This window comes from Ornithodoros turicata, chromosome 2, assembly GCF_037126465.1.
Source record: "Ornithodoros turicata isolate Travis chromosome 2, ASM3712646v1, whole genome shotgun sequence".
Classification (NCBI taxonomy): Eukaryota; Metazoa; Arthropoda; class Arachnida; order Ixodida; family Argasidae; genus Ornithodoros; species Ornithodoros turicata.
In genome coordinates, this window is record NC_088202.1 from 16,924,172 (window position 1) to 16,949,104 (window position 24,933).

Genomic DNA, 24,933 nt, shown 5'->3' on the forward strand with positions numbered 1-24,933 from the left:
CTCTGCATACGAAGAACATCCGCCGATCCACGATGCTTAACAACGTTTGGCGCTCGAAGCTGGCGCCCTCTACGTTGTCTAATTACCCCTGGATGTGGCTCGACGAGGATAATTGACGGCGTCCACTAGATCAACTGCGGCCCGTCGAGTATTTTCGCGTACCTGATGAGTTAGAACGGACAAAGGGGAAATTACGCTCCACCGGCTCGGTGGTCATTTAGCCGGGTCCTTTCCCCGGCGCTATGCGTCGTCCCGAGGTTCAACTCAGTCTAAGTGATGAACTGTTTCGCTGTGCCTCTATCCAGAGAAAGAAAACAAAAAGGCACTTGTAAATTATTAAATGGCATAGCGTTCAATACTATGGAACTGTCAAGTATGAAAGTGATGTACGTTCCAAGATGAGCGTAATGTATTTAGCAGTCTCATGTTTGTATTCTGTTGTTGCTTCTGTGTGGTTCGTGTAGTGTTGTATCTACTTCCAAATGTAGGAGGGAAGGCGGAGTCAAGTCATTTCCAGCATTTTCTGCCTCAAGTCTTCTCCACACTTATGGCTTGAAAATAGGATTGCATAACTTGCGTACAAATGCATTGTTAAGAGCCGTGAACGAAACAAGTGACTGAGATTTTAATGTCGTCGCATGTGGGACCTCGAAGAATTGAATCTGTTGTTGGAGATTCGATAATAAAGCACCATATACCCCGCAGCGATGACAACAACTTTATAGTGATAATACTGTGTGCCACTTAAATTGAATTACGCGTAAGCCATTGTAATTCCGTGAATATGTAATTCCTTTTGGGCTATAGTTGGGTTGGGTTAGGTTGGGTTGGGTTGGGTTAGGTTAGGTTAGGTTAGGTTAGGTTAGGTTAGGTTAGTACAGGAAGGTCCCTTTGGGATCTTGATAGAATTGTACTATGTCATATCCAACTTTTCGTTCGTTTCATGGCACAGAAGGGCTCTGACAGCAAAAACTCGTAGGTCGTCGAAAGAAGAAACAAATCGTTTTCATACACTTGGTTCGAAGATTATAAATAACACCCTTGTTCCGTATTAATAAAGTCCGCGTCACGCAGCCGCAAGGCCGAATCCGCGGCTTTGTAGCCCCGCCAACATCCAATTAATCGAAAAGGGTTAAAAACTGGGCTGTTCGGTGGTCCATACTTTAAAGTTACGGGCTTACGGGTTACTTCAACGTTAAAGGCACGTTTTTTTTATTGATTTTAGATTACCCAATTAATGCATTACGCTTTGCGTATGACGCAACTACAAGCGATTTTTTACCAAGATTTTTTAAACTAAATATATGACTTCCTAGAGCAATAGTCCACGTCTCCGCCCACTGTAGTCAACGTGAGGACGAAGGAAAAACACTTAACGCTTTCTTCCGTGAACCACACCTCCACGAGAAGTAGCCACCCTTGTCACAAAATGAAAAGTAGGAAAAAAGGAAATGACAGGAAATTGCACTTGTCTTCACACTCTTTTTTTTTTCTCTCTCTCTCTCTTCTAACAGCAACGAATATACATAGGGATATAAAATAAACGAGCTCGCCACCTAAAGAGTAGGACACAAAACACATAATTCTTCGTGAGAAATCGGAGAACACGTCCGCATGGGCCTGCCTTATCTTGTGTTGAATCGCCCACAACTGTTTCGACAATCTTCAGCCGAAACGAAATATTCGCCAACTTTCGAAGCTCGCCGCACGGGAACAAAAGACTGAACTGAAATGAACAAGAAAACTACGGGTTATTGGTTCTTTGGAGTCGTTTTCATATTTTCACTGCCAGTTTTGCGCATTCGAAATGTCATGTACGTGCACACGTACCTAAATGTCACATGACTGTCCGTTTCCTTAGTAACGATAGTTTAGAACGGTCATGGGAAATGGCGTGAACAGCTTGCCGTTGTTCACACCATCTTTAGAAACATTTATGCATCAGACCAAGGTATCACATATCGGGCTACGCTGTTCATGCATTTTTAGTAATGTAGAGGTAGATCCTACCGCGATCCTATGCTTAGATAGGTACGAATCACCGAGATAGAAGATAAAAAAGTGATGCATTGATGAATGGTAGACTGTGCAAAAGTGTTCGCCAACTGATTGTAGTGTCCACTCTACTTCGGCAATGCTATGTTACAACAAACTGGCGTTGAGAAAATCTAGAACAAGAACCGCCTCAGCTCCAACTCACTTTCGGTGCAACAGGTTTGGACATGCTGCAGACGGGTGCCGCGGCTCTGCTTGTTGTGCACGGTGTGGAAAGAGTGACCATGAGACCAAAGAATGCAAAGGGCCAGACTGCTGTGTCAATTGTTCTTCCAACCACCCATCCTACTCGAGGTCATGTACAAAGTGGAAATATGAAAAAGAAGTCCTGCACGTTAAGGTTACACAGAACATCAGTTACCCAGAAGCCAGGAAAAAAGTAGCTCCCATCTTTTTCGAAAAATCATTTGCCACAGCCGTAAAACAGAAAGTAAAACTAGTAACACAGTTCACACAGACCGAGCAATCACTGCTGATAGAGACAACCACAAAAGAAGTCCAGGGAGGTGCACGTCCACCTCCAGTCCCCGAAACTCCAGTGGCGTCCCTAACACCGACGCCACTTCTGTCCTCCCAGTCCACGGAGACCACATCCATGGATTGCGAGGACGAGACGAGCTCTGAGCGCTCCTTCGCGAGCACGAGCTCCCAAGTCCTCCAAAAGAATAGAGCTAGTCTGTCGGGGAGTGGGTCACTCCCTGACATATCTGACAAGGAGCTTGCGGCTGCGCGGAAGAAACCCACAAGGCCGCGGGTCACACCTCCAACAAAAAAATAGGTAATGAAAGCTTTTCAAAGTCGGCAAAAGTTTCTGACACACTTACTACTACTTCTTAGTACTGCAACTATTATGCAGCACACGATCCTCCAATGGAATTGTCGTGGGTTCCTTTCAAACTTAGATGATGTGAACGATCTCTTCGAGACGTATAATGCTACATGTTTTTGTCTTCAGGAAACATATTTGAACAACCAAACACAAAATCCACTGCGTAGACACAACATATTTCGAAGAGATCGAAGTGACGCCACCCGAGCATCTGGTGGTGTAGCAATCATCACACGACGATCTCTCCCAACAAAAGCAATTCACCTAGTTACAAACTTGGAAGCTGTAGCTGTGCAGGTGTGTTTAGACAGGATCGTCACCATCTGCTCGGTATACTTGCCGCCATCAGACACTATTACACAAAAAGAATTAGAAGATTTATGCAGCCAACTTCCAAGTCCTTTTATAGTTCTAGGTGACTTTAATGCTCATAATCCACTTTGGGGCAGTACTAGAACTGACACTCGAGGGAAAATGTTAGAGAAATTTTTATTATCAACATCCATCTGTCTTTTAAACACAGGGGCACCTACATACATACATTCTTCAAGTCAGACTCTCTCAGCCTTAGACCTGTCTTTTTGCAGTCCATCCTTGTTTCAGGAGATAGAATGGACTGTAAAACAAAACCCACTTGGAAGTGACCACTTCCCAGTGGTGTTAAAATACCTTACTCTAGTCGACACTCTGACGACACGCCCTCCCAGGTGGAAATTTGAAATAGCCGACTGGAATCAGTTTTCTGAAAAATGTGACCTCTCTCTGATTCCTATTGATACGGTGACGATCGAGGAAGCTAGCAATCTTATTAGTAACATCATCCTCGATGCAGCAACACAATTCATTCCCCAGGCTTCTGGTCGTCTCCCAAAGCGACCTAAACCCTGGTGGAACAGTGAATGCGAGGAAACTCGCAAACTTCAAAATCGGGCATGGGGCACATTTCGGAGGTACCCCACATCACAAAATCTCCTACTTTTTAAAAAGGCAAGAGCAAAGGCCAGGTGGACACGCAAACAAGCTAAGCGGTCCTCTTGGCACGCCTTTGTATCGTCTCTGTCTTGTAACACCCCATCCAAAGTGGTATGGGACAGACTTCGCCAAATCAGAGGAGAACACATCAGTCATTCCGTCCCTCTTTTAGAAGTTAACGGTCAGGTATGTGAAAGCCTAGAAGAGCAGGCGAATGCGCTTGGGGAGCATTTCCAAAGAATTTCTGACTCATCTCATTATAGTAAAAACTTTCTTAAGATCAAAGACACTGTAGAAAAGAAGACAATTCGAATGAGTGGCGGGGACGACCATGGATATAATCAGCCGTTTACTATGATAGAGCTGCAGAGGTCATTATCTTCAGCAAATGCTACCTCACCTGGTCCAGACCGAGTGACATATTCCATGCTTCAGCACTTGTCCGAAACATCGAAAGAATGCTTGCTTCGTTTCTTCAACCGAATCTGGGCAGACAGCACATTACCATCCGCATGGAAAACTGCCACCGTTGTTCCACTGTTAAAACCTGGAAAAGACCCTTCAAATCCAACTAGCTATCGACCTATCGCTCTCACAAGCTGCATCGGCAAAGCATTCGAGCGTATGGTCAATGGTCGGCTCGTCCATTTTCTAGAGGAAAACAAATGTCTCTCTGAACTTCAGTGTGGTTTTCGTGCCGGGCGGTCCACAACGGACCACCTGGTTCGAGTAGAAACAATGATACGTGAAGCTTTCGTCCGAAGACAACACTGCCTCTCTGTTTTCTTTGATCTTGAGAAGGCATACGATACCGCTTGGCGGTATGGTATCCTACAAGATCTGTACTCTTTTGGGATCAGGGGGCGCATACTTAGGTGCGTCATGAACTTCCTACAAAACAGGACATTCCAAGTACGACTTGGAACGACGCTATCTCGTGTTCTGGTTCAAGAGAATGGAGTGCCACAGGGATCTGTCCTGAGTGTTACTCTCTTCCTTGTGAAAATCAATTCAGTAGCCAATGTAATTCCTCGTTCCATGTCATGCTCCTTATACGTAGATGACATTCAAATATCATATTCTTCTACAAATCTAGCAATATGCGAGCGTCAGATGCAGCTAGCTCTAAACAAGCTTACCACATGGTCCCTCGAAAATGGGTTTAAGTTCTCGCACGAGAAAACTGTCTGTGTTCACTTCTCTAGGGTCAGAGGAATGCTTCCTTCACCTACTCTTAAGCTGAATGGGCAGGACCTCACTGTTAAGAGTGAGCACAAATTTCTTGGGGTCACGTTTGATAGCAAACTTACTTTCCTACCGCACATTAAGAGCCTTAAAACTAAATGCATCAAGTCCCTAAGCCTCTTAAAGGTGCTGTCACACAGATCCTGGGGCGCAGATCGTGACACGTTGCATAGAATTTACATTTCGACGGTGAGGTCAAGATTGGACTATGGGTGCATTGTCTATGGATCTGCCCGCGAATCTGCTCTCAAGATTTTGAACCCAGTTCACCACCAGGGGTTGCGTTTAATAACTGGTGCCTTTCGTACATCACCAGTTGAGAGTCTATATGTCGAATCCAAGGAGTGGTCATTGGAGAGACGTAGGTTCTACCTCTCAGCATCATATGCGCTTAGAGTGAAAGGCTATCCAGAACATCCTGCACTCCAGTCTGTGAGGGAGACACGGTTTAAGCAGTTCTTTCTCAGCAAACCCACAGTTATACCTCCTTTTAGTATGCGTGTGCTACAGGGAATCGAAACGTATGAGTTCATTGAGTATCACACACCAATTTTGCAAGCGTGTGTGGGAGCTCCGCCGTGGGATGTACTTCCAGAATGCAATTACTCTTTAGCTCAATATAACAAACATGGCACTCCACCATGTGTCCTCCAACAAGAATTCAGTTATGTAGCCGAAAGCTTTGGAGATCACACTGCTTTTTATACCGATGGGTCAAAGACACACACATCCGTTTCTTGTGCAATGGTTACTGAATCTTGCACGAAGTCTCAGCGGCTTCCAAACTCTGCATCAGTTTTTACTGCAGAGCTATATGCAATAATCATGGCGCTTAGCTTCATCCTAGACCGTCAGATCAAGTCTTCGATCATCTACAGCGATTCACTCAGTTCTCTTAAAGCCATCTGTACAATGCAGAAACAGAAAAATCACCTTGTATTAAGGGCCCGATATCTTGCAACCAAGGTAATCAAAAAAGGTCTCTGTTTAGGTTTTTGCTGGGTTCCCAGCCACGTTGGGATACCCGGCAATGAACTCGCAGATGCAGCAGCTGCAGCTGCGCTCTCTTCTGAAGTGAGCCTATTGGAGAGTCCCTCTCAAGACCTTAGGTCAGTCCTGAGGAGGAAATTTAATGAGAAATGGCAACAAGAGTGGGCTACACGAGAAAACAACAAGCTTTGGATGTCAAAAAACACAATTTTAGGAAGCATACCGAGTTTTAAAAATCGTCTCCATTCAGTAGTTTTTAGTCGCTTACGCATTGGTCACACACACCTCACACATGGTTTTTTACTGCGCCGGGAGGAACCACCGGAATGTACGCAGTGTGGGGAGCAGCTTTCTGTGCTGCACATCCTAATCACGTGTCCTGCACATGAACCTCATCGTCAGTATCACTTTAAAGAGCTTTACAAATATCAGTTGCCACTTCATCCAGCCTTGTTGTTGGGTGATGAGCCTCTTTTACCCTTCATGAGAGTTTTTAACTATATTAAAGATATTGGCTATTTAAATACAATATAGTTTTACCCAGCTGCTCATGTATCTTGTTTTACTATCTAAACTTTTCTAAAACTATGGTTTTAGTTTAATCTTGCTGCTTTTACATTGTCACCAACCATCCCCATTGTCTTTTCACCATAGCTTTGGCGCACTATGACCCTAGTTGTCCGTGCGCCATAAAAACCTGAATAATCATCATCATCAGCTCCAACTCACACCGCCCCTTTCATATTTCTCAACCCTAGTTCTTTCCCACGTGACCCCCGTTGTCGCAAGTCTATACCGCTTGTTGAACAGGGTCTCTTTAGTAAGGTAACTGGAGCAGGCACCGCTAGAGCAGAGATTTCAAGACAGCAAGAGGAAGCAACCTTTAATTGCCTATATACAACAACAGATTACAATACGGTGTTCGGTTCCTAATAGTTTTCCAACCACAGCTCTAAAAGGTCAGGGGCAAGAGACCCGCAAAGAAGACGTACAAACTGTAGCTTTGTTATGAAACTAGACACAGCGCTTTGAGCAATGTTGTTGATGAACATCCAATATCGAGTATCGACCAGCAACCAAAAACAGTGAGAAACATATGTTGTCTCGAAACAAAACCGACGTGTCAGGTTCAATCAACCAACCAATCAATCATTTTATTATTTTCATTCATTCATATACTAAATTCGACGAAAGATATATAACTGAAGGAACCACAGGAAAAATCCCGAAATCCCGAGAGGGTTATCATATACTTGAACGTTGCGCCTATGGTGTATCACCTATTTGAGCACACGCCTCCGAACATGTGACGCCCCACTGCTATTGCTGACACTTTATGGAAGCACCAACGGAAACACTGCAGCTTTCCCGTGGACAGCCGCTCAAAAGTTTGACTACAATCGTGTTTGTCGCACTTTGAACGGTAAGTTTGCAGTAATACTTTCACTTACGTTGCATTTGGAAACCGGCTAGGGAGGAATAAAAACGAGAGCTACATTTTCCTGTTGTCTTTCTTTGTTCGCAAAGAAAGTATTGAAAAAAAGAAAACGGGGCGATTACTATAGAAAGTCAAATAATTCAACGAAGCGGGAAACGTTCCACAAAAACGAAAATAAGAATTGGGAAACTTTCGTGTTTGCATTGCATAGACTGGAGAATTTTTTTTTAATTGAAGTTTTTATTTCCAGTGGAAAATGGCGGAACAGGCACCGAAGGAAAAAGCTCGCGGAGATTCCAAACATCCCGGGGCATAGAAATATATCGCCATCAAACCCAATGCGAGGCAAAAAAATAATAAAAAAAATACGAAAACGATACTTCGTAATGCTAAGCCTGGCTTCAATTCTAGTTGCTACCGCTGACATTTCTGCCTCACGTGCCTTTCCTGTGAAGTTCTCGTAGAGAAAAGATTAGAAATATTGTTTTCATCACTGTCGATCTTACACAAAGGTGCACGAAATAGAAGTTAAAGAAACCGCAAGAAAAGTAGGAAGACAGACAGGATATTCCAATATTATTACACAACGATAAGCACAGCTTTTCCCCGTGCGTGCACGACTAGGAAATATAATTTCATCCTCGGATATTCCATGCAGTTTATGTTCCATCGGGAAGGGGCTCGGTGTAGGAGGAAGATTGATGCCTTCCCTGCGGAGTTTCACGTTCGCAAGAACAATATCGGTCTGTAATTACGTCGTCTTATTCGGTCATGCTGTTGGAAATAATGGCAGAAATTGAAAGGCTAGCATTCCGACATACCCTATGTTGGGTCTAATCTTTCCATTTAAATATATGGCTTCTGAGTAAGTTAAGTGAAATGAATAAATTATCGTGGAAGCTCCAGAAATCAGTGTCCACGGTCTTGGTCGATGCCGGTGACGTCAATGGGTTCCAGGAGAAAAGTGATATTGGCAGGTTATGTCTCGAATTGTTTATCACCAATTTTATCTCAGTCCACTGCTTAAGCAGCATGGAAGGAACGAGTTGGTATGAAGGGGGTTTGAATTACGCTGTAATAAACTCTGAAAGTGAACTTCACCGCATCACAGTCTTCTAGCCAACCATCACACCGATAGGCATCGTCCTCTCCCCCGATTTGTTGCAAACGGTAGACGTACGTCTTTTTTGACACTTATGCCGTTATGTTGAGTATCACAAAAAGGAGCACTCCGCGCGCTTTCCTGTTCTATTTCACGAGTGTACACTCTTAAACCAAAGCTTCACCACATAGCACGCTGAAGGCCAGCCATTGTACAGAGTGATACCTCTTTTACGCTTGGTTTGTGGAAAGCGGGGCGTATGTCTTTTTGTGGCAAATAATATTTCTGCATGAGTGTCACAAAAAAGGCGTACGCCTCCCGTTTTCAACAATTCAGGGGAGAGGACGATATCGCTCGGGACGATGGTTGGCTAGGAGCATGCTATGTGGTGAAGTTCATTTTTAGGAGTGTACGGTTCTCGTACTGCGAAGACAAGGCGTCGTAATCTATCGAGCAAATTTACGGCATGATTATTGCTAGTCGTGTTTATAGCTCTTTTACGTTTTTACGTTTTTGTGGAAAGGTAATATGTGTACTCAGAAAATAACAAATTGTCCGAAGCCAGCCAACCGGAACGATCTCTAGCGGCTTAAACGAACAGTGAATAGCTCCCCTTAACAAAAAAAAAAAAAAAAAGAAAGAAAGAAGAAATCGTTTTTACCTGCGGCGGGTTGCACGAGCTATGACTTGCCCAAACGCAACAATCGCAACATACCTGTAGCGGGCGGAGTGTTTTGTCCAGACCACGGACGTGGACATCTGCGTGGACTCGTTTTGCGCTACGCCAAGTCTTTCGGCGGAGGTATGAGCTTCCGGTGGAGCTATATTCCGCCGGACTCCTCCGGTCCGGTGCATGCGTGCGGAGCCAGTGGCGGAGACGCGACACTTCTTCGGCGGAGAAGCGAGAACAGATGCTGTTTACGTGATTAGAACGAATCATCGTATTGGTAAAAGCAACCATTAATCTTTGAAAGCGTTAATAACCAAATTGCAATTAAGATTATGTAGGCCTACACGTACGTCTACACTCTTAAAAATGAACTTCACAGCATAGCACGCCCTGTGCCAACCACCATCTCAAATGATATCGTTATTTGCCCTGATTTGTTGAAAACGAAAGGCGTACGCCTTTTTTGTGACACTTATGCTGTTGATAACTGTCACAGAATAGGCGTACGCCTCCCGTTTTCAACAAATCAGGGTAGATAACGATGTCATTCGTGGCAATGGTTGGCACAGGGCGTGCTTTGCGGTGAAGTTCATTTTTAAGAGTGTAGCCGCCGCGAAGGCAGAACAGACGACATGTGCACTTTGACGTGACGTCGCTTCGTTGTCGACCAATTGTAAGATGCTTCCACAACTGGAAAGCAGCCTCACTCCTTTCCTCTGAGGAGAGCGCTGAATGCGCAGTCCACGCAGCATCGCTGTCAGTGGTCCGATCGCGCTCCCCTTAAAGTGGGACTCCGCCACAAAACCACCAGAAAGGTTGTGGTACATCCGTATTCTTTGGGATGTCAGGAACATGTGTACGAAATATATCGGTAGAAAACTGCGCAGATTTTGATTAACCGAATTTATTACGAAGCGAGCGCTTCGCCTCTGTGAAGCGAAAGGGTGTTGAAAGCAACACACTGCTGACATCATCCAGCATCCGACAAGGGGGAAAAGATGCAGGTTTGGAAGCAGACGACACTGCCGGGTGACGTCACAGTATGGTGCTCCGGACAAACCGCCGCAGTATGTAGCTCTGTTTTCTGCTCTTCGCATTTCGGTTTCGGAATGCTATTGTCATCATTAACGATTTTATTACTCGCGGAAAATTAATGTAGTCGGTATCGAGGGGCTGGTTCGTGTTCGGTATGATGCTCACCTTTTTTTTTTCTCGAATCTTTTCAAAGTCTCCCTCTAACTCCTTTTAAAGCCCTAAATGATTGATGATGCCGCCCGATCTGAATGCCGAATGGGTGGGTTCTCATGGCTGCTGACTACTGTACACCAAGGTCACACTGGGACCCCATAAGTCGGAGGTATCCCGATATCCCTTAGTTCAGAATCCACGTGTTAAAGATCCCAAACGCATCTAACGCTGGCAGCGCCCACAACACGCGGGGGAACTGTCCTCGGCAAACTTGAACCCACATTGGTCTCACTACAGATAGGTCTCTCCTGACCATGACCTAACCAACGTGGCCTCGTTTTGTGTGCTCCAGCACGTCCGTCCTGCTAAGAATAACCGTAGCTAAAATGTGCGTTTCATTCGTTAAAACGTCTCCGACGATCATCAAAAACACGCGAATCTGGTAGGTTGTTCAGTGAAATGCTACTTTGAAACACTGCCATTCTCAGACGTCGCAGATATAAGCTCTGAATTTACAATTTCTGACTTTGGCTTTGTGGACTTCGAACGCTGGAATAACGTGGCATGCCCCCTTACGTCACGGGAGCAGATCGTGTCGTCGAGTGGGGGCTGCAGTGTTTCGGTATGAAGTACAGGGCGTTACCCTGTAAAAATCGACCCATGCCAGCATGGCATGCTCAGCAATTACTCAGTGCAGATGTAAAATTGTGCTGTCTACATATAAAGCTTTGATGGACATTCAGTCCTCGTAAGTTTCCAAGCCATTGAGCCCCATAGTGCAAAGTTATAACGCAAAACGTACGTATGCCGTATTCGAAAACGGTCAAAATGGAAATGGTGGTGTTGCGAAGCGAAGTTGAGATGCTACTCTCTAGGAGCACAACATTGAAGCGGCCGTTGTTGCAAAACAGCTCACTGCAATTCTGCGCGCTCGAGTGCTACGCGTCACCCCGCCGCGTTGCAACAGCCCTTCGCAACACTGATTGTTTGGAATATGGCATTCGTGCGTTTGGCATTACCAATTTCCACTGTGATGCTCATCTCTTTTTTTTTAAATCTAGCAGGATCGAATGTCCTTCAGAACTTTATATGAAGAGTACACAATTTTCTATTAGCATTTCTGAGCACGGCATACCGGCACGGAGGTAGACTTTCATAGGGTAACACCCTGAATGCCCGTCATAGAAATAGGAATAATTTTTTAACTTCTTGTCACTGTCTTGCAATGTGCACCGTAGGGAGCAATGATGTACTGTATTGATCGATTAGAGTTCATATGCCACAAGTGAGAGAAGCGTGTCTAGCTTAAAGCACGTAGTACTGAAATAGTACCCATATCTCGGGAAGTACTGTTGTTCTTGTCCTGTCAAAGAGAAACCGTCTAGACCAAAGCCTAGACTTCAACTGTACAAATGAAAGAGCGTATAAGCCTGATGAGGGTAAGCGTTCTTTGTCAATTTGTTCGCCCTTTTAATTGGAACGATTGTTTTGTGGTTTTCCGTTCAAACTGTAGACCAAAAGTTTTCAACTCGAAATCGAAATTTCGTACTTCTCTCCTATAATCCAGTCAATGTTTATGACCATACATTTGCTCAAGCAAAATCAAAGTAAGGCGCAAATGCAAAGTTTGAAATCACACAATTTCAGGCACAGAGTAAGGGTACCTCCGGAAGTCGTATCACGTTCCCAGCCATTCGAAACAGATACCGAGCTATGTGCTTTTGTTCCGCAGGACAGAATGTCACCTACGGCGAGAGGAAATGGATATCTGCACGGAAAGAATGTCTCCTATTTGTTGAAAGGCTAGGAAATGAAGGGCACCCGTCAAGCGCTCAGATCCCTCGCCATAGAGAGGCCGCAAACACGGCCAGTGTCAGCTGCAGCGCTCCACGACCAAGTGATGAAAACCCCGCAGTGAAAGGACATCTAATGTGGCTTGAAGAAGAGATATCGTTGTGCGGGATTGCCTCTTAAGGCGAGGGTTTTCAGCCGTGAAGTAAAATTGAGTTTGCACTCATCGTAGACACTTGAGAACTCGGTGGCGAAACTGAAAGAGGCGAAATGAAGCAAAGTTGTAACCTCTCCAAGAGCGCATTTTAGTGACTCCTCAGCTGGCGCTGGGCTCGGAAGCGCGTTTGTTCGTTTCTGAAGCGCTTATAGAAAATTAGACGAGAGTCCGTCAGACCAGAAGCGGTGTACACTGATAAGGGACATCGTCGTAAGTGGAAACTAGTGTGGACGCCGTGGGAGTATATATTGCGACGGCAGTCTCTCTGTGTGTGAGTGTTTGAATTCGATAACGAAGAATGTCTTCACCGGACGTTTCGTCAAAAATATGTACGAAAACCTCTACACGATAAGGTACTACCCTAAATGAAGGATAAAGTTTACTTCGAGTCATATAAAATAAATGGAGTTTCTGGCAAGTATTGACTTCCGACCTGCCTTAAATTAGGGGTAGATTTACACGTAAGGTGACTCCGCCTTTATTGGGTTGTCGCACGTTCATTCTTCGTATCTTGTGGAGACGCTGATGGGTCTCATTCTCGCAGCACACTTCACTGAGCCGAGGCACAGAACCGAAGGAGTTGGCTCGTCATTTTGCTTGACTTGGTCCAATGCTGGTAGTATCTGCCATGGATAGCAACGTTTTCAGAGGATCATAGTTCGCTGCCATGCTCTCAAACATTCTCAGTATGATCTGCCAGCGAGTTGGCGTCACGCATTTTATAGTTACGTGCCTTCTCGCAGACATTGCACTGGTGCTCGTGATTCGTCGCCACTGGCGTCAGCGGGTAACATTCGTCGTTATCAACTTCTGCAAGTGAAAGAATGTCACTTTTTGTTTCTTCTCCGACATGGCCCCCTAGTATGTCAGCGTTATAGTGAACTGCACGCACTGTAGAACGACATTGTGCGAGAAGTGGCCGCAGCTTTGGAAGTCTCGGAAAACCGTGCACAATAATGATATTATGAAGGGTATGACCCTCGCACAAGTACTGCTCAGTCTTGGCCAATGAGGCAGGCCGCTTTACATTCGATCCAGCGCGTCGGTGATAATATGCACCCGCTTTCCTCTCAGCCCAAAATGATCGATACACTTGAAAAAAGTTTGTCAGCGATGTCGTCGCCAGTGATTCGTTCTCTCCTGTCTCTGTACTGAGAGTGATATCTTGCAAATCAACTTCCTGTAAACGAAACAAAAGAAACGTGCATAATGTAAAAACCCCGAGACTAGGATGAGCTGTGTTTGAGACTTCGTGTTTGTGTCTGTCCCTTCGTGTTCCCTAGCCTCGGGGTTTTTACATTATGCATCATCTGCACCAGCTCGCTTGCTTCCTAGCCATTTTTTCAAAAGAAACGTGCTCTTACGTATAATGTGAAATCACACTTCCCGTCCAGAGAACAAGACACAGCGAATTACCATCGTCGAAGTGGAATGTGAAAGTCGCGCAGCTTCGCTTTCAGTATAGTTATCGGTCCGCCAGCCTTGGCCCTTGGTTTGTGCAGTCTTTAAAATGGTCACCCACGAGAGAATCCACGTCCAGCAGGGCGCCTCTCGTAAGAGTGGTTTAGTAGGGAAGATCTTCTGGAGGCAGCACCGAGCCCTCGTGTTTTTGTGGCAATTCTGATATATCCAAATTGCCGCTAAAAGGCGTACGCCCCCCCCCCCCCTCTCTTCGAATCAGAAGCGATAACCATATCATTCGTGGCAGTGGTTGGCGCAGTGAAGTTCGGTTGTTAGACTGCACCGCGTGTGGAATCCTGTCGGCAGTCAACACGACGATAACTGCTGTAGCAAATCAAGTGTGTGCTAGCGGATGCGCGACAGAGCGCGAACGGCATTTGGAAGACCTCTATTTTGAACGTCTTTGCAAAATGAGCTCTGCTATATGATACTGCCACCTCCTTATGGAACTTCCACTTCCATTTAAGCAGCTAGAGGTCGAAGTTTCTGCAATGGGAATATTTCAAAAGATCAGCAGTTACCGGCGCTCTAGTACTGCTAGAAATTCATGTACCCAAGAACGCCGAATTTATATAGAAGCAAAAACCATGGGTTTTGGATAGCGAGGCAGGGAAGGCAGACGAGAAGACGCAGACTGACCAACAAGCTATATGCTATGTTGGTATGCTATACCAAGAAGCCCAAAGGTTCGCTCTTCATGGATTTTGGGTTTTTATTGGTTTCAGATGTTGTACCTTTCTCTTGACTACCGATTTCTTTCACCCCAAGTACGTACCAAATAGCAAAGACAGAGAAGAAACAAATAAAGATTCGTTACTCAGCAATTGACGTAACGTTCGCTTTTTCTTTTTTTGTGTGTGTGCTTAAAGGTCATGTTACCATGAGGTTAACGAAGCCTTTGATAAACAGGTGACGAGGTTGTTGGACGCGGGGTATTCCAGGGGTGTGATTCTCAGTGTGTGTCCGAGGCTGGTAAATACAAAGAGATAGGACAGTTGTTGCTCCCTACATCCACGTGATATCGCACAGGTTAAGATAGAATGGCAAGATCATACAGGTAAATGTTGTATGTGGACAGAACATGAAGCTCGCCTCGTTACCAACTATCGGAAATAAAAAAAAGGCCAACCGGGTTGTAAGGCATCAGCAATCGGATGTGCAGTGTGTAACAAACGTGGTTTACGAAATTTCGTTCGGCTGTGGAAGATCTTACGTTGGGCAAAACTGTCGATGCCTAACATGCGTTTAATGGAGCATAAAAATAGCAAGAAAAAAAGCAGACAAGTAAATTTGTCTTACGTTCGAAGGATTAGAGGAAGGCATAAGAAACAGAGGGAACGGGAGATTAGGAAAGCCTTCTTGATAGGGGAAGCGGGTGACACGTGTCTTAGCTCAGAAAGCGTTGCCTTGACAGAAAGGGAGAAGGAGTACCTGCTACGTACATCGAAACAGCGGTTTGAATGTGGATGCATTAACGTGTTGAAAGTAGCGCTTTGCGTAGGGTGTCGTCCTGTACTTAGCTCTTTTAGTGAGATGGAAGGACGCAACGTTCACCAACGTTTCATGGAAGCCGCCCTTACTGAGGAAGAACGATAACGCTTTCCGAATTTGGTCCACAGTTCCACAGAATATTTAGCTTACGATCCAGCATATTTTGCGAGCTTGTTTTAGACGCACCTATCGTGTGAGATATCCGCAAGGAAGGACGCCGAGAGGAAGTCTCACCTGCGCGTCAGTTACATGTCAACGGCACACTGCTTCGCTTGAGTGCTACATGAGGCGAAATGAGAAAAGTGATAGGCACCGGCTGCACGGAGCGTAATTAACGGGCGTCAAAGCGACCGTTCAACGATGAACGTGAGCGCATGAAAGCGCCCTATGACAACAAGCGGTTAGAACATTCTATAGTGATGGGAGAACCCGTGTACTACACGTGTGGCTTGCGCCTGCTTGTCGCCTTGGAGAAACGAATGACAGAAAGATGCTATGGGTGGCTTTCAATTTGTAATGTGGCGCTTCGCATGCTGGGACTCCGAACTTCCGGTTCGAAATTTTAGTTGCGCTCAACTGGAGTAAAGCAAAAGTTTATAAACTGTAGCTTAAACGACAACCAAGATGAGATCGTCTGGGAGAGGCTACCCATCAAGCAAGTAAGTTACTTTAACGAATATTTCGGACACACGTTTCTTATGGCAAAGTTCAGATTTTGTGACACTTCGTGCACGTTTTGGGTTGCGTTTGGCGCGCGCTTTGAAATCGCGATCTTTTGCTCTGCGAAATGTTCCGTTACAACGCGGTCAATTTGTCGTTTCACATAACAAAGATAACAAAAGGAAAGTTATTTAGCAAGCGAGCTGGTGGTGACGATCCATGACTTGAAAACCCGAGACGAGGTAGGGACAAAAAACAGACAAACACAAACACGGTCTCAAACTGAGTAACTCATAACGAGTAACATTTCAGATATCGTACAACAAAGTGTACAGGCCAGCATTCTACACAGCAATCTTCTGTACTCTGAGGATCATATGCGCGTGTAGTGTTTCCATTTAGTTTGAGACGAAGTCGGGAGTTGAATGAAATCCTTTTGACATTATGAGTTTCTAACGTTACTACAGCCACGCACAGTTCAACCTGGTAAGTACACAGCACGGCGTTTGGCGACACGTGCCTACATCCCTTAATTCGATTTTCTTTTACGCTGATTACATTTTTCCAGAGGCGTTGGATCCCAGGGTACGCGATTCATTTTATGTCCTTTTTTCCACTGAAAAAGCCGAAAACACGCACGTTGAAAACACGCTGACGCTATGCGACTCCAGCACAACTTCGGAGCGGAAGCGTAAATCCACGTGACATCTCAACTTCCCTTACGTCATTCTGACAGGAAGTTGCAAACCATTGAAAGATTCTCTTTGATTTGAAAGATTGCATCGAAAGATTGTCTCGCAGGGTCGCAGCTTAGAAGAAGCGTCCGTCGAGCGCTTGAAATATGCGTGGTAGTGTCCAGAGCGAGAAATTGCGCGATGAGGTGACATTTAACGTGGCCCGAAACCCTCTCTCATTCGACAAGCCTACCATCAGGGGTCACCATGCAAAACATTTTCGCTCTCTGTAAGTTTGATTGTTAGCGCAATCAAAGTTATAAAAAGCAGTCGGAGATACAGTCGCGTACGGCCGGCACGATCCTCGTGTGACGTAGGGAAGTCCCCGTGCCTTTTTTTCTATTTCTTTCTTTCTTCTGAGCTCACGGGCCGTTTGTACCTGATTGAGCTGTGCCGCTCTACGTCAAGAGTCACGTGCCCTGGGAACACGTTACTTTCCCTCGTTCTCCGGTACGCTGTTTGTGAGTGGAGGAATTTTTAAAGGTGTGCGGAACAGACGTCTCGCGCTCGCTCTGTAGGTCACCCCCATTGTTCGTTCTTTCGCAAGAGCTCTTTTTTTTTTTTTCGTTGCAGGACACGCCGCCGCGCAAGAATACCAAACTGGGGGGTCACCTGAGGCTAGTGCTCCTTTAAAGAATACTAACAAGTGAAGAATATCATGTGTGGGATGAAGCACTAGCATGTTTTACGTTCATTACGCAGTCAGCCCCTGGAAGGAGCATTACTGTACGCAAGTGAATATCACGGCGGCAAGCATCACGAGTTACTGGGTGCACGAGTGAGACAGATCATTCCGCAGATGATATGTTCCGGAAAGTAAAACGATTTCCGACACTGTAACCGGCTTCGATTAGAAAGCGATTGTTGTCTATGAGGATCGCCATACTTAATTTAACAACTCAAAGCTCAAATTAAGTGCTGCACGAATATTCGTTTCTGTCTCTACCTTTCACCGTACATATATGAGAACCGCTCCAGTATGCTGCGCAACACTCCTTAATAAATACCTAGTTTTCAGCCACTTCATTTCCTGGTAAATTCCCCGCGTATGCTAAATTAAGTAGCAAAACTAATTTAGCGGTTAGCCCGAAATATTCAGTTCCAGCTGCGGACGTTGTCTGGGATCTCGTGGCAACCGTCTCTGCCATTTCATTCCTGGAACATTACATAAATGTGAGTTTTTGATGACTATTCGATGACGAAAAAATTTATCGGTCCTCGGACGGCGTAGCACCAAGCGGGTGTAGTGCAAGAAGTGGAGCGTTTCTTTGAAGGAACCCGACTGGTAGACACCTAGTGAACTAGATGACTGCAGCCAATTGTGGCTCAGTGGTTAGCGTGCTGGCCGTGTCACGTCGAGACTGGGAGGTACCCAGGTTCGAATCCCGGTGCTGGCTGTGCTGTCTGGGGTTTTTCCTTGGTTTTCCTTAGACGCTCTTAGACATGGGTCGGCGCAGTTCCCTTAGAAGTCGGCCCAGGACGAACATTCCCCCAGGGCGTCAGTCGTGACGTTGCCCACCTCTGCGAGGCCGACAGCGGCGAGCCCTTTCACCATCACCACCACCACAACCGCGGTCATTCGTGCCAGTGTCGTGCAGTGCATGTGTTTTCCTCTCGTGATTCGTGAGGCCGACAACGGCAAGCCCTATCACCACCACCACCACCTCTCGTGATTCTTATCAATTGAATTCCATCTGCAACTGCTTTTCGACTTCTTTTTCTTCTACTTCGTAATAATGTTTAATGGCAAAAACTTGTTTTGTACTACTTGTTTTGTTTCTTCCCATTTTTATTCTTATTTTGTTCTCTTAGCTATTCTACACTCTTAATTTTTTTACACCCTTTAGGGTGTAATAAGGGTGTAATCCCAAAGTGTGATAACTCACTCCCTTTAGGGTGTAATATCACACCCTTTTCCACCGGATACAACCTCAAAAAAGGGTGTAATTTGCTACTTCAAAAACACCCTTTAGGGTGTAATCCAAAAGTGCTATAACTCACTCCCTTTAGGGTGTAATTTAACACCCCTGGTAATATTACACCCTTCAAAAAGGTGTTGTGTATCTGTCAAGTAATACATGTGCTACTTGAGAGATAGATGCTATAGTTCTCACAAATGCCAGCAGCCAGAAACTGTGAATCTATGCACATGTACGCAGTCCAATAAATGAGGAGTTGAATTACTCATACATAATTCAGGGGAGTGCCTCTCTGCTAATTACTGTGGACACAAGAAATTTCCACGAGCATCACATGCACAGCCACTGCAGCATTTGGGAAATGCACCTGAAAGGAAAAGTCCAGACGTAGGTTAAGTATACAGGTTCTTTATTTTATAGTGCTTGAGGTCCAATTGCTACCGCAGTTACAATCCTTTGTATTGCTAATGAGGCCAAACCAGACAAACACCACATATCAATACTAGAACCGTAATTACCACCGAAGCTATATATGGCATGAAACTCTTGCTTGCCAGGATACAAAGCACCTGCTTTGTGCACTGCATAACGAAGCTCGGTCTCCCTTAGTTCTGGGGTCTTAAAAGAAACATTCAACAAGGATGATGTAAAATCCTGCTGGACAACACTGCTTTAAAACTCTTGACGCCAGTATATCAAAGTGTGCCAAAGCTTAATGTGCCCTCAAGGAGCAGCGAAAGAGCGAGCAATGAGCAGCGGCTTTTTCGCTTCACAGGTTTTCTTGAATGCTCTGAAAAAAAAGTCATATTAAGCTGGACATGTACTGCTGGCGACATACTGTCTGTCATTTGGGTTTGATGGTTTCGCTGCTTTCTGCGGCATGCTGCAGGTAGTGAGTAATAAACAGGCACAGCAGATTTTTCCCGACCTGCCTGCTGCTTACTACTTGCAACGACTCTTGACAGAGGCTGCAGAATGCTGTGAAAGCCCGAAACCCAATCTTCAGACGAGTACGTCTTAAATAGGTAAAATGTACACTCTAAACCCATTGACAGATAGGTGCCGCCTGATCAACTGGCACATTTCTGCACGAGAAGACTTCAAGACGAAGCCTGCGAAAGCTGTAGGTGCCCTGTGCCCCCTGAAACAACTGGTATGACATCGCTGCTGAAGCCAGGAGCCACAGTGTACCGGACGCAATGAAGGAATACTTGTACCAACACATTATGCCTCTCGAGTTCTCTAACAGAAAATGATCTCCAGGCTTCGCAAAAAAAACAAAAAGAAGAAGAAGAAAATTGGGGAAAAAATGCACCAAGGACATTGAACTTGAAACACAAAATTTTATTGGAGTGCACATACCTTTAAATTTCATCCAGTACATCATCGTTGGCCGAATGGAAAGCATACACGGTTCACTAATCCCAACACACACATATGGAGCACACGCTGCATGGACACAACCCCTCCGATGCACCAGGTTGGCACTGCAAAGCTCAACCAAGATCATCCTTAGTGACGAACACGACAGTTCCTCAAACGAAATGGCCGACGAATAATTGTCCGAGCATGTGGCACCAGACCCCTCTTCGATGTGAGAAGCAGTTGCAGTTCTGCATGCATATGCGTGACCGTTGAGACAGGACACTATCTGTAAAGAAACCGAAGTGAACATCACGCTGGTATTGTTCAAACGTTTATGCTAGAATGTTACAGCTTTTTTGTAACTCACGTCCTTGCACTCGATACAGTCCCACGTTCACCTATAACGAAAGAATACAATTAGCCTCGCTTGTAATATAAATCGTCGCTTCACCGATGTAGCCGATCCACTCCTGCCGCCATTTGCAATGTGTCCATCGTCTGCAACAGAACGATTGTTAAACACAAGTAAAACGCAGGCGCCGTACGTTGCATCACAGCCAGGTTGACTTACCTTAAGCAAACATTAAACTTGTAATTAAAAAGCAAGGTTGTCGTCCTTTCAAAGGCGAGGTTGCAGCGCACATAACAGGCACGAACGCAGCGACGAATGCACTGCGGTAGAATACGCGGTGCCACGTCACTCCTCACGGGCGGAGCGCAGAACAACGTAGTACGCTCCAGCGAAGGCACACATATTCAGCCGGCACACGGATTATTCGACAAGCACACGAGTATACGGCTCAGGAGGCACACATATTATTCAGCGGGGCACACATATTTGGCGATAGGGATCGTTGAGCTTGCTATTTGATAGCTGTTACGGCTGCTTCCAGACGGTTACGGCTGTGTACCGGCTGTACTTTCTGAGGGAACTTTTTTAACCGGCACATGTTCGTCACAGGATTTAGAGTGTAGACTCAAAATTTCTACTGAGGTGCCCTATTGTATGCATCTGTAGGTAACATGAAGCATATCATTGTGCTTTCAAAAGAAATACAGTTCATGTAAAAGCTCTATGCCCGCTACACCCATTTTACGCCTCTTTTACACCCGAGCTCAGTGGACGTTGTAAATAAGGTGTTACGTTATTATTACACCCATTTAACACCCCTCATCCCAGGATGCTTCTTCGAGCTGGTGTAATTTGGGAGTAAAAATTAGTTTACACCCCAGTTACACCCGGATTACACCCTAAAGGGTGTTTTAAATTTAAGAGTGTAGCGTAGGGTTGCTGACGTAATCAGACCGATCCTAGCGACACTTACGTCCCCATTGTTGTTTCTTACTGATATTATTCAACACTGTCATCATTCGGCATTCGGCTTAATTATATTACGTTTGTCACCGGATCGCAATTCGTGTATAGCGTTTCACAGTTCCGCACCTCATAGACTAAAAGGCACAAGCACTGCACCAACCTGAGCCCATGCGTCTTCGTCTGTTTATGGCTATTGTTATCATACCCATGAACACATGCTCGGCAATAAAGACGCAGACTGGCCCGTTATAGCTGTATAAAATACCACATAATTAACTCAAACGAATTATAACGTCATTATTCTTCTCTTCCTTGACCTTATCCTCAGTTCCCGTCTTATCCTCGCAAGGCTCGAAGCACTTTGCCTACGGCTCAGTTGTGTGCGATCGAATAAAGCCTACCGAAGGGTGTTTTGACAATGTCCAAAGTGTAACCGTCAAGTTTGTCTTCACTTTGCTCCGCTACTTCCGCGAGTAAAAGGCGGAAGCTGCTGAACATGGAGTCACACGGGAGGGAACGTTGACGGTAGAAGTGTACTCTCAAGAATTGTCCGGGAATTTTATCCAACAATTTTGTATGGTAGTTTTTAAGTAGCATAATATGTCATACAACGCCAGCTCTTCGCTTGTTTGTTTTGGGTTTCATCGCAATTACTGCTTAAGTGCAAGAAAACTTTTCCACCGCGCAACGTGTTGTGCCATGGACGACACTGGGCGCGCTCCACTTTCCTGTTCACCCTTTTTACGTCATGAAAAGGGGAGAACCCTGCATCATGTCTCTCTACGGTTGCGAATTACGGAACGCGTTTCCAGTTTCCAGAAACCAGTGCTACGCAATATTTGTGTTACGAAGTATTTCCATATTCCTCTTAAAAGACGCGTCCCATCCGTTCCACAATCAGACTTGTGCCCGTTACTCGAAAAAAAGTAATTGATTACCGTTACCGTTACTTCTACGCGAAAAGTAATTGATTACCGTTACTGATTACTCGACTCCAAATGTAATTGAGTAACGAGTGGAAAAGTAGCGCGTTACTCCCGTCGTTACTCTGCATTCACGCAAATTATACCATTCTTTGTGTGCCTCAGAAAAGGAAAGCATGCGAAAAAAAAAGATTCAACAGTGGAATAGCTGAAATAACACGAAAAACAAAAATGCATAGGACAGGTAGATCTGTAGGTCTACTGCACTGATCGCCCGAGAAGACGTTGGCAGACTATGGAAGAACATTGCGTGGAACTTCCCCATGACTATACCCTAGTTACAGTAGCTTTCTCCAAAGGTTCAGGTACCACCACACTGGTGTAGGAAGATATTAGGGTAACGTATTTACAACGTTATTAACGTTAGTAACGTTATTACAATGACCCAGCAAAGGTTGACGGCACGAGGGGCTTGACTTGGGGCAGAACTTTTCTTATTTAGGCATTCTTAGACTTAGGCATTAACTTATCTGCAAGATCAGTTAATCAATTACTGAGTAATCGATTACTCCGAAAAGTAACTGATTACTCGAAAAATTACTTTGACAGTAAAGTAACTGATTACGCGACAAATTACTCAAAAACGTAATTGATTACAAGTAACGCAATTACTAGTAACGCGTTACGCACAAGTCTCGTTCCACTCGATTCCGAAACTGTAGTGTCATTTATGCCTCCTGGATCACTGACCACGGTATCGAAAATCCCACGCTAAATTGTGGTGTAGTTTGACGTTATTTGACGGAATACGTGACAAGATGGAACGCCGGATGTTGGGAGTATTCCAGATTTCCCTCTCTGGAAAAACGAGAATACATCACTCCCTAAGAACCAATGAGGGCGTGAACTTGACAAAATGAATGCCGCGGCCGTGCTGGCGGGGCGTCTCGACGGCGCCTTGCCTTCTCTGAGCGCCGCGCTCCACTCCACTCTCCACATCTCCGCGACCACATCACGCCGCCGTAGCTTCTACGGCCGCGGAAGCGGCACTGACTTTACAATTCGTTTATTTAATAGCTAAACACTTTTCGGACGCAAAACATAGTCTGGTAGATTGTAGGCCGATGCAGAAAATCGTGGTATCGGTGGCATAGATGGGTTTCCGGATGCGACCATCCCTTTAAACGTCCATCAATCCATACAGAAACCAATGCTATGAGGGAGCCCTTCATTTAATCGAAGCATAGCATGAAAACGCGCTACATACATACATCCGACAACACGGACCATCATCGTCGTCGTCGTCGTCGACGTCTAGTTCTTGTTGTTACCCATAAGGCATGCACAATTGGACAAGGTTACTTCATGCTGCATGATAATTTGGGTACCCGATAGTCCCGGGCGGATATGTTATTTCTTGATTCCCTAGTGGTCCATGAAATGTGCGCAACGTTATTATGCAGTCTCTGTTCGCACAAGTCTACGCCTAGCACGATGTCGGTGCAAGACGCCCGCTACATGCGAGTGCATAACGTTATTATAACATCTGTACCTTAACGGTTGATAAATATGGAAACTATTTCTGAGGCGTTGCTAACATGAATCAGTTCTTAATTATTTTGCTAAGGTTTCCCATGAGAACGAACAACTGGGTTTGGGGAGAACTATCTGAGCACTTGGCCCAGGTATTGGTATCCCTGGAGACCTACAACAAAAAGCTTCGGTTAGCACGTTCACTCACTCACCAAGTCATCGTAATCAACAACAAAGAAATCAGCCAGAGGAAAACCTGATAAGGTTCTCCTCATTTTTTCGTGGCCGACCTTGCCATTTCAAGGGTTCTACGTTTTTCTTCGGGCGTTCCACTAAAGTCGCTATCGGTCCGCACGCCTTCTCCTTTATACGCCCTCTCCCTCTTCTTTCCCCGAGGACATTGATAGTCGGCCGACCGTGCCTAACTTATAACGGTCGTGTCCATAAAGTGCTTCCCCTCGTGGCTGCTCATATATCCTTTCTTCCCTTTTCCTCCCTGTTTTCTCCGAGACTCCCTATCGTAAACGATGGACCGACTAAGCAAACTGAGGCCATATCTCGCTACGCCGCTTCCCTTTCTTGCCCCGTAAGAATTCCTTCATCACTTCCAACGATTGAGTTATTCTGCGTGCCATCTTCTTTGTGAAGTCGCGTATGTTCCGTTAAGTCGCCGGTCCTATTAGATGACCGTTGAGCCCAAGTCGAAATATTTAGTTTCAGATTGCTAGACGAGGCTAGTTAGGACTGCTGCGGACAGTTTACCTTTGACGCGCACAACGTCAGTAATTGTCTCTGCCAGTTCCTTTGGAAAATTCCGTGAAATGTGGGAAGAATAATATTTAAAAAAACTCCCTGGGCCTTTCACTTCTGGCACTGGCGTCAGTGTTGTTACTCGTAGAATCCGCTTTTGAAATTACGTTTGGCTATGCGCGTGAACGCTGGGATTGTCTCGCATGACTGGGCAGTGAGAGGGTGAACTCGGCATGACTTTTCCGTGCCTTAGGCGCAGCGTTCATGCTTGGCTGCAGGACG

General features: G+C 45.3%; 1 protein-coding gene across 2 annotated transcripts in view; it reads left to right on the forward strand.

The window, feature by feature from the left end:
- LOC135383160 (uncharacterized) overlaps positions 1–24,933 on the forward strand; it is a 359,001-nt gene that overhangs the window by 278,816 nt on the left and 55,252 nt on the right. The window contains exon 1 of one of the 2 annotated variants that reach the window (XM_064612754.1): positions 15,895–16,108. The exons of the other annotated variant lie outside the window; for it this stretch is intronic. The gene's annotated coding sequence lies outside the window, so the exon portion shown is untranslated. Of the gene's footprint in view, positions 1–15,894; positions 16,109–24,933 lie in introns of those variants that run through there. 2 annotated transcript variants of the gene reach the window in all.